General features: G+C 55.7%; 1 long non-coding RNA gene across 3 annotated transcripts; it reads left to right on the forward strand.

The window, feature by feature from the left end:
• Window positions 1-1,073: 1,073 nt before the first annotated feature.
• LOC141568306 (uncharacterized) lies at window positions 1,074-14,843 on the forward strand. 3 transcript variants are annotated; one of them, XR_016018301.1, is made up of 6 exons: window positions 1,074-2,472; window positions 4,007-7,754; window positions 8,597-8,719; window positions 10,170-10,345; window positions 13,136-13,226; window positions 13,574-14,843. It is a non-coding gene; the product is annotated as an uncharacterized LOC141568306 (long non-coding RNA). The 3 variants fall into 3 exon arrangements; XR_016018300.1 differs by having other exon boundaries at window positions 4,007-4,185; window positions 4,563-8,719; XR_016018299.1 differs by having other exon boundaries at window positions 4,007-8,719.
• Window positions 14,844-15,124: the final 281 nt, after the last annotated feature.

Raw genomic sequence — 15,124 nt, forward strand, 5'->3', positions numbered from 1 at the left:
GGCCTTCCCTGGTCCTCCTGTTTTAAGTTGCTAGCCCATCTTCCTTGTTCGCCACTCCCTTCCCTAGTTTGCTTTGCTCCAAGGCATTTGGCCCCGTATGTCCTGTTTATTGTCTTTCTTCCCACTCCATGAGGGCAGGCAGTTTGTCCCCTGCTTCCTGAAGGAAGGAGGGGGTGAAAGGGGCATCACAGGAGCTCTCAGCCTTGTCCCCGCTGAACAGAAAGCAGTGAAGCCAGAGAGGTTAGGTGACTTCTGAGACCACACAGCCATTCAGATGGGGACGCTGCTGCTTAATCTCTAGGGAGCTTGCTCCCTGGACACATCCTGCTTTTTCCAGCTTTCCGGTGGGTCTTGTACTCACCGCAGGTTCCCATAATTCCCTCCTTTCCATCCCAGCTATGGAGTCCCCTCACCCTGGGGACAGCTCATGGTTTCCTTCAGGAAGCCGCCTGGGGCGCTGGCTGGGAGTGAGCCGTCCCTCCCGGGAGCTCCCACGTGGCTGTCCCTGCCTCATGGTGACACCTGTCAATGGGCCTTGTAGTGTGGCAGCTGTGTCCTAGGCCTTGAGAGGAGGAGGAGGGGCTTGGTGACAGCATACACGCGCGAATGCAGGGCTGTCTCTCCCCGGCTTCTCTCTAGAGCATTCATTGCTTATGTGCAGACCTGTGTGTGATGCTTCCTTCCGTCCCCCCCACATACAGTACCTGCCTCTGGGTTTGTAAGAGGTAGTCAGCCCCTCTTTACAGAAGGAAACACAGAAGAAATGGTAGAATGAGGTGTCCAGACCCATTTCAAGCTCAGTGCTGATGTTGTGAACAGTTAAATTGTTCTTTCCTGACGGTTCCCCCTTTTAGCCCCTCAGCCCCCCCCCCCCCAATGGGAGGGTCAGGCCCAAGTCAGAGGCTCCACCAGGGAGCCCAGCGAGGCTGGCAGGCCCACGCACAGGGCAGGTGCACTCAGAGGGCAGGCCAGTGTCAGCACGGAGAGGCTGGGAGGGGCCCAGGCCTGTCTCCCCACAGCAGCTCTACACAAATCAAGCCCCGCTCGCTCGCAGCTGAGATGGGGGAGGCAAACCCGCTGGGCCTTCCAGCTTGCGTTTCACATACGGAGCCTCTGGAATCCGGGAGGTGATTACCAGCCCATTGGGGAGGGACCACCTACAGGTTCAGAGCGGAGCCGTTCCTGCTCCCCCACATGTGGTTCCGTGGATGCGGGCTCCCCAGGAGGCTGCACTTCGATGAGGAAGGAAAACAGACTCCATAGTGCACATGTCAGAAGTGCCGGACTTGTGAGTTCTGTGATGGAGGTGGGGACACTGAGGGGGGACCCTGAGGCAAGAGGGTTTCCAGCATTCACTGAGGCAAGGCTCTGCGTGACCAGAAGCACCCCAGCAAGTCCATGACGGAGTGGGCTGAGTTCCAGTTTTGAAGTCACGGAGCTGGGAGAACTTGGGTTTCACGGTCAAGCTGCCTCACTTACAGATGAGCCCCCCCTCCCCCCCAGGCAGAGCGAGAACAGGTGGGTGGTGGCCTGGTGTCATCCAGGCCGGGAGGGGCTCAGCCAGGCCCAGGTCTCAGGCCCGCCCTGCCGTCCTCACCCAGGTTAGAGCCACGAGGGAGCCCAGCCAGCTCGGAGTCCTGCCCATGCCTTCCTTCCGTGTCGTCTGCACAGCCGAGCCATTTGGAGCCTAGCCCCTGATGGGTGGTAGATTGGGTGGGGGTGACCAGGGGTGCCCTGTATGCCGGTTACCGTGCTGGGGACTGATTGACTATTGGAGGAAACAGGAAATAGACAAGTCCACGTCAGAGCTGGGCAATCCAGCACTGCAGCACTGATTGACAGAAAGAGTCACGAGAGAATCAGCAAGGGTACAAGTGACCTGAACAACAGTGTCACCACCTGTCTGCCCCTAACAGGACAGTCACCCGGAAGACAGCAGACGACACGAACGGCATGGCTGAAGGCAGCGTGGTGTCCTGGCTGCTGCGTGGAACAACAGAAAGGGACGTGAGGAGGTATTTGGTAAAATGGAGGAGAGGCTGGCAAAGGGTAGGTGGCAGTGGCCAGCGGCACTGCCAGTCCCACGCAGTGAGCGTGTGTAACAGGCTCCCGGGTGAGACCTGGAGGTGAGCGTACGAGAAGGCTCTGTGTTCTCCTGACAGCGCTTCTGTGCGTCTGCCATTTGTTCAGACTGAAAGTTCATAAACGGCGAAAAGACCACTGTCAAAAATGCAAGTCCCAAGAACTTCAGAAATACGTCCGTGGGAACGCTATTAAGTCAGCGATGGTTACGACTCTTTATTTGAGGAGACCGTCCAATGACCATGTAAAAAGGAGCCCCGAATGTCTGTGTTAGAAATACCTGAGAAGCCCCTCACGCTGTACAGACCTCCTCGCTGCTCACAGGCCACCTCGTGTGACGCACTGCACTGCCTCGAACTTCACGGATGTGGCGTCTTTTACGAATTGAAGGTAAGAGCCTCCACGAGCAAAATGTTGCAGCTCGCTTTACTACGGCGGTCTGGAGCCGAACCCCAATGCCTCTGAGGTCGCCTCTACTTTAGTTTCCCTCATATGAAGGCTGCAATGTGGTATTCTCATTAGCATTACCTCGGCCTGTGGGAAACACATATTACGCTTTCCTCAACTTTGTACCAATATTTTGCTAATTTAATAGTGACATTTTCAAGAGCATGTATTTTTTCAAGCAAATCTATGTGTGTTATTCATTAATACGTATATCAATTTGTAGGTAGGACCATGAATAACACGTTCTTTTACGATTATATGTAGTGACAGGTGGTATTCCAAAATTATGTTCTTCCGTGTGTATTTCTGTCTCTTCAGTCCCAATAGACAACTATATTTAAACAATGAAAAAGAAAGGCCAGCTTGTAAAACAGAAAGCTTCACAGAGATGGGGTTTCAGGGGAAGCTCCGAGGGCTTGTCCCTGGCTTCCTGGGGTGGGCCGAGAGTTCAGGGCAGCCCCAGGTGACTAGGCTCGGGGAGCAGCAGGCTGGGGGCCAGAGTGCAGCTCAGCCTTGGCCTGGCCCCGACACCAGTCCTGCAGTACAGGGTGTCACACGAGAAGGTCACACTAGTGCCCTTCAGCTTTGCCAGGCTGAAGGGGGGCACGGAGGGCAGGTGCCGATGGGCCTTTGCGCCCGTGTCGGTTTAATCAGCTTCACAGCCGCTGCTTCCCAGGCTCCTGTCAGACACCTGGTGCCCTCGGAGGAGCCAGGAAAGGGGGGGGGACACCCTAGGGCAGTGGGCCAGGTGCAGACACAAGTGGTCCACCTGCCCAGGGTAGGCAGTCTGGGGATGGCAGGGTGAAGACTGGAGGTGCCAGGGTAGGGTGCAGGGCAAAGGACCAGGAGAGGCTCCAGGTGGGACCAGGAGGCCAGCAAGCTTACAGAGTGTGGGCAAGTCAAGGCCACCAGTCCCAGACAGTCGTAAAGAAGGTCAAGGTGTCCTTGGCCAAGTTTGGAGCGCTGCCAGCTATCCATTGACAATCTCGGGGCACTCAGGACTGCAGACCGCCAGGGAAAGCCACAGCACTCTCAGAACACTAGCAAAGGCAGTGACAAAGCCGGGAGACGACAACCATGGTTCCAGGGACCAGCATCGTCAGCTCACCGACAGCTTGTTAGAAATGCAGGGTCTCAGGCCTGGCCCCAGGCCTGCTGAGTCAGGCTGCCGACTAACAAGATCCCAGGGGGTCACATGTACCTCCCAGTCTGACAAGGGCACAGGGCTCTTGTGTCTGAGTGTGGGTGGGTCCACAGGACAGATAGACATGGGTGAGGAAGTGGGCTACGCAGTTCCAGACGCTGGCAAGTGCTGTCCTCAGCGCTTCACGATGAATCCAGGCTACGCCCAGAAAATGTCACCAAGGAAAATAATGGCATCCCCGAGCCTGCCAACACGCCCGGCCTAGCCGCGCAGAAAGCAGACTGCGGAGGCAACAAGACAAACAGCCTGACGGCCACCATTCATATTCCACAGGGGACAGCTGGCGCCCTGCGGATGTAGGCCGGCTCGCAGCGCTCGGCGACGTGGACATGATTTAGGGAGAAGCAGCTCGGGGTGGCTGCAAGTGAGCCAGAAACCTGCGGAGGGGCTCCCGGGAAGACAAAGCTGCTGAGACAGGAGGCTGCGCCGGGACCAGCATCGCATCTGCCCAGGTGACCCAGGCTCGCATTCTTTCCAGGGAGGCCAGCGGGGCAGCACTGATGAATGACAGGACAGGAGCTGGCCTCAGGTGGCTCTAAGGCAGAGTGAGAAAGGCTTTCCCTCATGACCCCAGAAAGAATCCCTTCCTCCCCATGTCTGTGCTGGCTCCTTGGGGCGTGAGATTCTACCAGACTAGCCTCTCCATTCCCTGTACTGATCCGGAGCTGCCAGTGATGGCTTAGTGAAGGTGTATGTGTGCCAGGCTCTGGACTACGTACCCCGCGTTTAACCCTTTCAACAGTTCCATTAGGAAGGTCCTACCCCGTTAGGTTTTGCTAATATTTAGGTATTGACTAAATCGTAATAGGTCGTATTTACTGTCCTACAGATGGACGCGTTGAGACTAGACGACGTTAAGTAGCTTTCCCAAAGTCAGCTGGATGGAAAGGTGGCATGAGGAGCCCAGACCTGCTGCCCCAGCGTGTCCCCACACCTCTGTGTCTGTTATTCCGAGTGTGGTCCTCCAAACAGTGGTTTCAGTTGAGAGCTTGTTGTGCAAGAGTCTCAGCTTCCCCCGATTTACACCCGGACTCTGCATTTTAACAAGATCCCCCAGGATCCGTAGGCATATTATACTCAGCACTGCGTGGTTATAAGTGCTTCCTCCCTCATAATGCTGCAAACCTCCTTCGCGTGAGGCTCGCGGCTGCTTTCAGGTACTCTCTGGGGAGCCGCGTGTCAGGGACCCAGCGGGAGCCACCAGGCTCTAGAGGGACACAAGGGACAGAAACGCGTGCCTCTGTGATTGCCACCATCCGGAGCAGATTGGCCTGGAAGTCAGCCTTCCCCTGGTGAAGTACTGTCTGCACTTCTTCCTGCAGAGCCTAGGACTGCTTCCGAGCTCCTCTCGCCCCCCCCCCCCCCCCCGGGGGAGGGCGACACTCCTGCCCGCCTCTTCCTTGCGCTCACCCTCGGGGGCGTGCTGTAAGGGCGGTCAGGATGGGAAACGCGGGCAGGCTCCCAGGACAAGACACAGTCCAGGGGAGTCCTTGTGGGCCAGGGGCCTGACCCCCGCCCTGCAAAGCCCCCTAAGGCCCCTCCCTCTGCTCCTCGCAGACATTGGGCAGCATTCGTGGGCAGCGGTGCTATCCTGACACGGGTCCTGCGCTCGGCCCACTGACGAGTCCGCTCTTCCTCTTGGGGTGTGTACCTCCGCAGCCTTTGGGGATCAGGCCTCTGTCACTCGTGGTCACCGATCACGGGTTGGATTGTCAGGGGCCTGAGAGGTCAGTGTCACCCACGTGTGAGCGCTCAGGGTCCTCGGGTGAGTCCCAGCTGTGTGATGCCAGGTGAGGCTCGTAACTTCTCTGGTTCATCCTCCTCGTTTGCAAATTGGGACTAACAGCAGGCCCTAACTTACAGGGATACCGGGAATGGAGCTGAAATGCTACATGTTGGGCACTTAGTGACGCCAGCGTGTAGTGACACCCAGTGTGTTAGCCTGTCACCTACAGCAGGCGCCTGGCGGCTTCCGAAGCCCTGACGGTTGCTGCTCCTCACACTCCCCCTGAGAGGTCCCAAGGGAAGGGACCATTGCCATCGCAGCCATAGTCCCCACTCCCCGGATGCAGGCAGGGCTGGAACCAGACCTGACTCCTTGCTTCCTGCTGTTTTCTCAGCTCCCTGAAGACTGTGACTCTAGAGGGGGCAGGTGACCAAGGAATGTCTGGGGACCCGGGTGGCCAGGGGGCCAGGGCCGGCTGCAGCCAGGAAGTCGGCCAGCACAGGTGGCTGTGACAGGCTGGCCACACCTGCTGCCACAGCCGGATGGGCCCACCTCAGCTTCTCTGCTGGGCTGAGGTGCAGACCAGCCCCATGGGTTCCATCAGCCTGGTCCAGCAGTGGGCTGGCTGTGGGCTCCTCGTTCCATACCTGCCCAGGACGAGGGCGGGCCTCCAGGCTCAGTGTTACCCCATCATGGGGACACTGGGCCGCGTTTGTGAGGGCCCCTGGGAAGTCCTTTCATTGCAGCAGTGAATTTGAGCGCTGCTTCGCTTTAAGAGCAGTTTGTGTCCTTGGCTAAGGTGAATTGCCAGGAGGGGTCGATCTGCAGTTCAACTTTTCAACGTCAGGATGAGGTTGGTGGTCTGACCCCGCTGTCCTCCCAGAGCCGGTGACTCCCAGTCTTTCCCTCGAGACCCCAGGATGGACAGTGGAAGTGTTGGAAGCACTCTTATGCCTTGCTAGTGAGAATAAGACACCCACAGAGGACAGCTGGGCAGCGCTGAGGAAATGGGACATGTGACTTCAGTTCTTTTCCTTTATGGGAAACAGTTCCGTCTACGTACGTGCCCACGCAAGGTTCAGCATGTGCACAGGAAATGCATCTGAGGACATGTACCGCAGCACATTGGTCTTTGCACAAAACAGGACAACTCGGGTGTCCACTGATAGGAGACGGCCCAGTGAGGTAGCGTGTTTCCCCAAAAATAAGCCCCAGTTAAGATCGTCAGCCAGACGGGTGCATTTAGTACGTTATGACGATGTTCCAGAAGAAGATGACGTGACTGTGTTTGAATAAGTGTAGACTGTTGTACATGAAAAAAGAAGATATCCCCTGAAAATACTCCCTAATGTGTCTTTTGGAGCAGAAATTGTATAAGACCCATTCTTATTTTGGGGGAAACAGTAGGTATAGTCAGAGAGCAGACTATTGCACGGCAGTTAAGGGCTGCGCATGTCATTAGGGATAGATCTCGACAATGTATTGTTGAGTGAAAACAAAGTGGCTGTTGTTAAAATCCTGTTTATGTAAAGTGTTAAATAGGAAAATCAGTCCTGTGTGTTGACCCTAGGTTCATAGAAGTTTATAAATGAGACATAAAAAACAGACTGCTGGGGTTATTCTTCATGCATGAAAGAGGTTGTCCATGAGAAGGGGGACGAGCGGGGTGGCTTGTGTCTGAAGGACGAGGGGACTTCACGTTCTCTGTGGGGTTGTCATGGCAGCTGCGTCGGGGGTGTCTGTTGAGTTTCCTTGTCTCCTGGACCTTTGGCTGCTGACTCTGCCTCAGGCCACAGCAACGAGCCTCAGGCTGTAGGGGTGACGCTGTCCAGCTGTACCGCCGGGATCACGGTTCTCCCGAGGTTTTAGGACCTGAAACGCTCTGCAGCCGGCCTTGAGCTGGCATCCTCAGGGGCTCTCCCCTGGGGTGATTCAGCCCCCAGGGGACATTGGGCCACGTGCAAGACTTTTGGGTTGTTGCACCTGTGTGTGCTGGTGTCTAGAAGGCAGAGACCAGCGATGCTGCTGAGCAGCCTACGGGGCCCAGGACAGCCCCACAATGAGGCATCATCTGGCCCAATGTCAACCCTGCCAACATTGGGGAGCAGGCCAGCTGTGTGGCCTCAGGGGAGTCACCTAACCTCTCTGTGCGTCTGCGTCCTCACCTGTAAAATGAGTATGATAAGTATATGTACTGTGTATGGTGCTTATGAGAATTCAGTGTTCTTTTGTTCATATTTTGCTAGTGAACACATGGAGACAGCACTGAAGGAATTTCCCCAAGGTCAACAGCTGGTAAGCAGAGCTGGGACTCAAACCAGTTTATCTGGACTCGAAAACCTGGGGGCTGAACCTTTGTATCATGGCTCAGTCAAAGCTTGTATCATTTTCCCCAGGGGTTGGCAACTGAGGGCATGGGGAGTCCCGACAGAGAGGAGCTGAGCCGCTGTCCGCCACGGGCCCATGGCCGCTTCTTCCCTTGCCCCATTTCTTAGCACCCAGCACAGCGCGTGCACCCGTCCAACGGCACATACGGCGGTAACTGTGGTCCACGTGCAGTGGCCCCAGCTTCCCTAAGGGAGCAGAGTCCACATGCTGTGGCCACTGAGGGGGCTTACAAAGACGGAGATGTTTTACAAGCGTGGGGTACAAATCAATGTTCCGGGCTGACCACACCCTTGGGATTTTTCATTTTCCCCTTTATGCATGTGTTCTGTCTCTGCGGATTCCAGCAAGTTGTGGAACGTGTCAGCCAAGCAGCCAAAGGGCACATACGCAGCGATGTCATCGGCACAGAAAAGCTCAACTGTGAAGCCAGCCAGTGGGCCCCGCCAGCACCCCCAAATCTCCTGTCCCTGCCCAGTGCTGTGGGCCTTTCCCAGTGTCCCCGCCGCGTGGGTCAGGGACAGCAGATTGGCTGCTGCAGGGGCAGTGGGCGATGGGGAGGCCGTGCTGGGAACCTGGGACCCTATACAGCTCCTGTGACCTTGAGCAGGACGCTTGGCTGCCTGAGCCTCAGCCACCCCCTTCCAGCGTGTGCGCCTACACTGGCCCAGGTCCCACAACTAAATGACAGCTTGCCCACTCCTTCCCATCTCTGACTATAGAATCTGGTTTTCATTCCCCTCATCTTCCAGGGCCTCCGAGCGAGTTCCGGTGCCCTGTTTCTCTCAACAAAGATAACTACTTCCACCTGCCTCTGTAACTCGTTCATGGGACAAGGAGAGCCTCCTGACAGCTGGCTGCCTCGCATGTGTTGGGTGAGCGCTTGAAACACGACGTCTCCCCTTGCCCCCGTCCCCAGGGGCGGGGCTGGATGCTCCACGTGCTGCTGAATTCCGAATTCCAAGAGGGCTGTGCTGTCACTCTGATGCTCACCCCTCTGGTGAACAGTGAAGGATTGGGGTCTAGACCATGTCGGCCTGTTTCCTGCGCCATCTCCCCTCCCAGGCCATGGAGGTCGGAGACTCCACCCACTCATCACACCGAGGCCTGAGGGGAGGGGTTCACACTGTCCCATAGCGGCCATGGCAGAGCTGGGATGCAAGTCCTGCATGAAAGTCTGACCCCATGTCCCACAAGTGGGAGCAAGGGGTCCAAGGACAATGGGCTGTGGACTCACACCCAGCACTGCCCTGGCTGTGCGTCTCCTCTGCTCCTCGTCCCTGCGATGGGGACAATAACAGTCTTTCCTTCCAACCAGGAAAGACCCAAGTGACCGCTGCCGGGGCTTTGCTGACGGGGGGTGGCGTTCAAGCCCGTGCAGATGGGGACTAGTGTAAGGTCACACACCGAGCGGGCAGGACTCTTTCTACTTGAGGGACCTGAGACTCTTCCCACCCTGACGCACAGGAAGAGGTGGAGCCCCCCTTGTTAAACGGGGTTGTCTGAATCAGAACTGCCCTGGGGGTGACAAGTAAACGATCCCTGACAGTGGTAAAGATCACAAATTCTGCTCACAAATATATGCGACCAATCAAAACTGTATAAATTATTGTAAAAGAAACATCCTGCTACCAGATGGGTGTGGGGCACGTGGGGGCACGTGGGGGCCTCCGGTGCTGCAGCCTCTCAGAGGGTGAGCTGACAAGACTGATCGAAAGGGACAGTTGCACCGTGGTGGCAGCTGTGGGCTGTGGCCTTTGAGAGTCCAGTCAGCTGGGCCGGGAGGGCGGTCCTGCAGGTAAAAGGAGCCTCGCCCACCAGAGGGTGGGGTTCACATAGAATGGATGGGGGTGTGGGTGAGGGGACCTGATGAGTATTCTGAGGGGAAGCAGTTCTGTGCGTGACAATCAAGGAGGGGCTGGGGGAGCAGCTCCTGACCGGCCCCAGCCTCCTCTCTGCTGAGGTTTTGGTTCGGCTCCTGCTCTGGTGCTGGCCTCCTCTTCCTGCCTGTGCAGGCTCCCCCATGACACATCTCTGGAGAGGAGGTGGGAATCCAGACACTCCGCTGGCCATATCAACACCAATGCACTTTTTAAAGAAAAACCTTTTCTTTTAAAATAATTATAGACACTGAAACTTGCAAAACTAATGCAGCTGGGGAGAGGGTCCTTTGGACCCTCCTGTGGTGAAATTTTAAACGTGTGCTTGGTACTTGTAAACACGTGGGCCAGGGTCTAGTACAAGGAGATTTTGAGGTTCGCTCCATGTCTTTGCAAACCTGCTGCTCCATCCGTCCCTGAACGACCTGGTCTTTCCTTCCTCCAGAAGTCTTCGTCAGCCAAGGCCTCGGGTTAGCCCTCGCTACATGGAATTTACTGGAAAGGAAGAGAGCTGCACCCGCATGCGTGTGTGTGTGTGTGTGGGAAGGCTGAGCAGCAGAGCCAGAGCCCAACAAAGACAGCATGTGGAACTCCTGGCCAGGCCCTCAGGGTGCTGCCATGGTAAGGAACCGTGGCTTCTCTGTTTCATTTTTCCTGTCCTTTGTCATCTCCTTGCGAAACTTTTCCACATCGTCCAGCCAGAGTGGCTTTATCTTCTGGCCCACACAGACAGCCCTTCCCAGCTGGGCAATTTGTTTCTTGGGGGGTCAAGTTCTCAGCCTCTGTAGAGTCCATAATATTTACTCAGCATAGGAAACCAAGAAGTACTGTGAATAAATAAATTCTGGCCCAGAGGCAGTTCACTTGCTTTACCAAATTCTTTGACGTTTGTTCATGCATCACCAAAATGAGGGGGAAACTGCCTCTTTCAATCTTTGACTCCTCTTCTTAGTGGGGGGTGTCAGAGCAGTCCATGAGTGCACGAGGCTTTTAAAATCACCAACAAAGCTTTTAAAGGCCGGGGAACTTGCAAACCACAGCTCCAAAAGGTTGTAATTAGCGTGATGTGAAAAAATGTCACTTGACCTCTAGGCCCCCTTCTTTAAAAAGTGGGTCCGTGAGAGTGGCCCCCTGCTGTTCATGAATGAAAACTGGTGGTCAGGGGGCTGGAGCACTTTGGACTTGGACGTGGGGAGCAGTCTCCCCAGCAAGCCCTCCGCAGGGGCCCAGCCCAAGACCGTGTGTATCTGCACTCCCTCTGGGGCCGGTTTCGCAGACCGTGCCCGATCTGCTGTGAATGAGTTTCTTCCTCAGCCTCTCAGAAGCAGAGAGTTGCCCGATGGCCGTGGTTTTGCGTTTGCTATGACACCGTGAACACGTTCTCCTCTCGGTGGGACAGCTGGTTGCCCTGCCCAGTCTCCATCTCTGCCCTCACTCCAGTGCGTGGCTCTCTGCAGCCCTTTTTCAGCGGAGCGCCAGCGTTTTGCTCAGCACCGTGTGGGTAACGTCACTGTCACCGTCCTTAGATCCCTGAGGGCAGGGGAAAGGACACAGGAGCCGACTCCTCTAGGCCCCAGTCAGCACAGCTGGGACTGGTCTCAGCACAGGTTTCAGCTCAGCATCCAGGAGCACTTTTCCCTCGTGTGACTGGAGCACGTCACATGGCATGTCCTGGAGGTCGTGCCGCCCCCGCTGGCCACCAGAGCAGAGCCGGTTGTGGGCAGGGTTGGTGCTCTATGATGTCCGAATGTACCCTGGACATTCAGTGACAGTGGACCCCACCTCCTCCCCGTGCTCCTTCCTCTGCGTCAGCTGGGAAGCGGAAGTCTTTCCCGGACAGGTGCCCTAGTAGCAGGGGTTCAGATAGGCTTGCACAGAGGTGAAGGTGACGGGAGCCACAGCTCTGCTGCCTGTGCTGACTGCCTGGTGGCCCGTGTGGGACTCCAGCATCCAGTCACTGGCCTTGTGAGGACAGGGAGCAGAGTGTGTGGCACCACTGCTGTGGCCTGCAGCGGGCCCCGTGTGACCCTGGAGCTGCGGCTGTGCTGGCTGTGCTGACCATGGAGGTGTCCTGCTGGTGACAGCTGAGAATCACTGAGACCCCTGGGGTGTAGAGCGTGCTGCACAGCTGGAGACACTGGCCGCCTGGTCACACACAGGTAACCCCCTGGGGCCTCTGGCAGTCCTTCCTGCAGCCTCAGCCTGGACACTGTGTGTTCAGGTCTCCCGTTAACTTCCTCGCACCTGTAGAGGCTCATTTTCTGCGAACTGGACTGCCAAGGGTGATAATCGCGAGGCTGTCACCACCCGATCGGTGCCAGCAGATAGATGGCCATGCTCCGCGCCTTTCTCCGCACAGCTCACCTCTGAACCCGGGTCCCACACAAGTGCGTTTCGCCAGCAGAATATAAGCCACACCCCGACCTGCAAGGGGTCTTGGAAGTGTTGTCTTTTGGGGTCCAGCCCCTGCAGGTCAGAAAGGACCAGTGCGCAGTCCTGAGCAGGGGATGGCCGGAACGGGCTTCCATGTCTGATGGAGGAGACCCCTCTAGGTGCTGTGCTGACACCAGCCCCAAAGCTGCTGTAACCAAGTGCTGCATCAGCCCGGGGTCGTGTGTCTTACCTCGGGGAGGAGTGGGACTTTGGAGAAGGCCCGGGGCACCTGTAATGTGGGGAGGGAAGGTCAGATTTCCACATCATGACCTTTAGAAGAACAGCCCCCTTAGCTCATCCTGAAGGCCCTTCTGAGTGCGGGGTGTCTGTGGTGTCCTGAGTGGGGCCACCTCATGGGACAGATGGAGCTGGCAGGATGGCGGCTTTGAAAGGGCCACCTGGGTGTCTTAATCCGTTCTTATTGCTTGTTCGAGGGTACAGTTGGGCACTACATTCCGTTATTGTCCCTCCGTGTTTCATTAACCTCTGGCGCCCAGGCTGCACATTCAGTCCACAGCGACTGTGTCACTGGGAAGGACAATGCCTCGTGCTGCTGCCCCCTAGAGGCCCCTCGCCTGATAGCAGCCCAAGCTGTGTGCCCCAACATCCCTGTGAAAATTCTGGGCACAAACCAGGGGCTCAGCTGCGGAACAGCCTGGAAGAGCTGAGAACGGAGGAGTGGTTCTAAGAGGGTTCCGCTCACACCAACCTGGGGCCGCTGGCCTGTGTTCCCTGAAGGGGCGAGGGACCCCCGGCCGGAATCTGGTTTCCCATTCCTGCTGTGTTGTCATCTCACCTGTAACCCACCACAGAACCTCGGCGAGACCCAGGCCCATCTAGAAAGCCCCTGAACCAGATGACTTCTTGTGTTCCCTCCTTGCTCTGACATTTTAAAGAGTTTATTAAGTGCAATGTGCTTTCAATACCATCCCAAATTCCTTTCAGGTCCCCTGCAACTTTCCCTCTCGCTCTCCCCAGATACCCTTCCTGGCCCCCCGGGCACCTGGTACCTGGGCGCTGTCTTCTGCCGTCTGCACAGAGCCCCTCCTGGGCCTACCTTTCCCAGGAGGTAGGTACCTTTCCCTGCCGGTGCCCCGTGTTTTCTGGACCTTTTTGCATCTTTTGCTGTCATCAAAACCAATCTCTGTAGTTCCATTAAGCAGTGAGTGCTAATGAGGGATCACATCTTTCACATCCCTGAACCTCAGTTTTTAAATCTACGCAACACGGCTACTAATAATATTGATCCTCAGTGTTATTATGAAGGTGACAAATAGGTCATGCACCCATCTGGCACCATGTCTGAAGTATTCGATAGGTGGAAGGCATTGTTTCTAAGTGGACTCAACACACACATCGTTTTCTCTAAAACCCTTTGATGCCCGTGTGGGCTTCTGCTCTTCCTCTGTGCTTCAGAGCCCATGGGAGTAATTCACGGAGTCCTGCATATACGTCCACACTGGATAGACTCTGGTGGTCGGCAGGATCGCCCCCGCCATCTGCGGAGATGCCCCCGCCCTGACGCCGGCACCTGCTGTAGGCTCTGTCTCTCGGCAGGAGGGAATGAAGGCTGCAGATCGTGGGACTGTGAGATGGGAGATGAGCCTGCATCACCCACTTGGCCCAGAGTCGTCCCCGCCTCCTTAGATGTGAGACGGGGAGGTGGGAAAGTCAGAAAGAGATGTGATGCCAGCAACAGAGGCCAGACGGTACCGCTGCTGCTCTCACGAGCCAAGGAGTGAGTGAGGGCAGCCTCAAGAAGCTGGAAGAGGCCCGGAACTGGCCCCCCCAACAGCCTTCAGCGCAGTGTGGCCCGCTGGCACCTCATAGCCCAGTGAGACCCATTTCTGGTCTCTGGAACTGTAAGATAATAAAATTGTGTTGTTTTAAGCCACTAGGTTAGCGGTAATTTGTTACAGCCACTTCTGGAGACTGTACAATCTCTCACATACACAGTCATTTAAGTAATCCTTGCCATTTCTGACCACTTTACAACTGAGGAACCTGCAGCTCAGAGAAGCTAAGTAATTTGCCCCAAACTGCACAGCTAGGAAATAGCCATCAGATCTTTTGACGTAAGTTACAAAACACAAACAAACAAAAGTACAAATTGGCTTAAACTGTAAAGGGGGTTATTTGCTCACACAACTAAAAACGTTTCCAGAGGAAGTTCTTGTGGAGAACAGGCAAGGCTTGGTCCACAGCTGCATGATGACACCAGGGACCCATCATTCCTTTCCCTCCAGCCTCTGTTTCCACAGTCTTGGGTTTATTCTCAGGTTGCACACAGTGGACCTTACAGCTCCAAGCTCACCACTGTGGTGGTAAAAATGACTGTAATTCCAGGTGTTACAACCTCACTCTCCACAACTCCTAGAGGGAAAAAGAAGGCCTCCCTTTCTCAGGAGGCCCAGCTAACATCTTACAGTGATTTGTTGCTTCTAATTAAGTTACCCCCAATCCTGAGCCACATGCTGCGTCCAATGCTGGGTTTATGAAGGGGAGCGGGGGACAGTTGAATTGTCAGAAAGAAAATCCAAGTCGTTTGGGCAGGAGAAACAGGAAGTGCCACAAAGCTTCTGGGTTGCAACACTCCTGTCTCCCGATAAGATCGTTTTCTGATTCTTTGGACACGTGGTCGTTGTCTTTTTACCTCTCAGCTCCTACCTCCACCCCCCAACTAAGGGACAAACCTAGACGCATCCTAATCTCTGTGTCCCCAGCCCCTAGCAGGGCCTGGCTGAGGTCAGCTGTCAGAGAAATGAGGTGGCCAATTGGGGGGGGTTCTGGGGGAGGGCACAATAACTCCTGCCAGTACTTGGAAAGTTATGTTCCTCTATCGTTGTATTGATGGCAGTGCTTTTTCCCGTAGGAATGGAAACACGGGCCTGAGGAGGAGGTCTTTTCCATCATACCACATTTCCAAGGATTGTGTTCTGAACTGCAAACCTGCACTGACCTTAACCA

This window comes from Rhinolophus sinicus, chromosome 13 (genome assembly GCF_057876585.1).
Source record: "Rhinolophus sinicus isolate RSI-liver-muscle chromosome 13, RSI-T2T, whole genome shotgun sequence".
Lineage (NCBI taxonomy): Eukaryota > Metazoa > Chordata > Mammalia > Chiroptera > Rhinolophidae > Rhinolophus > Rhinolophus sinicus.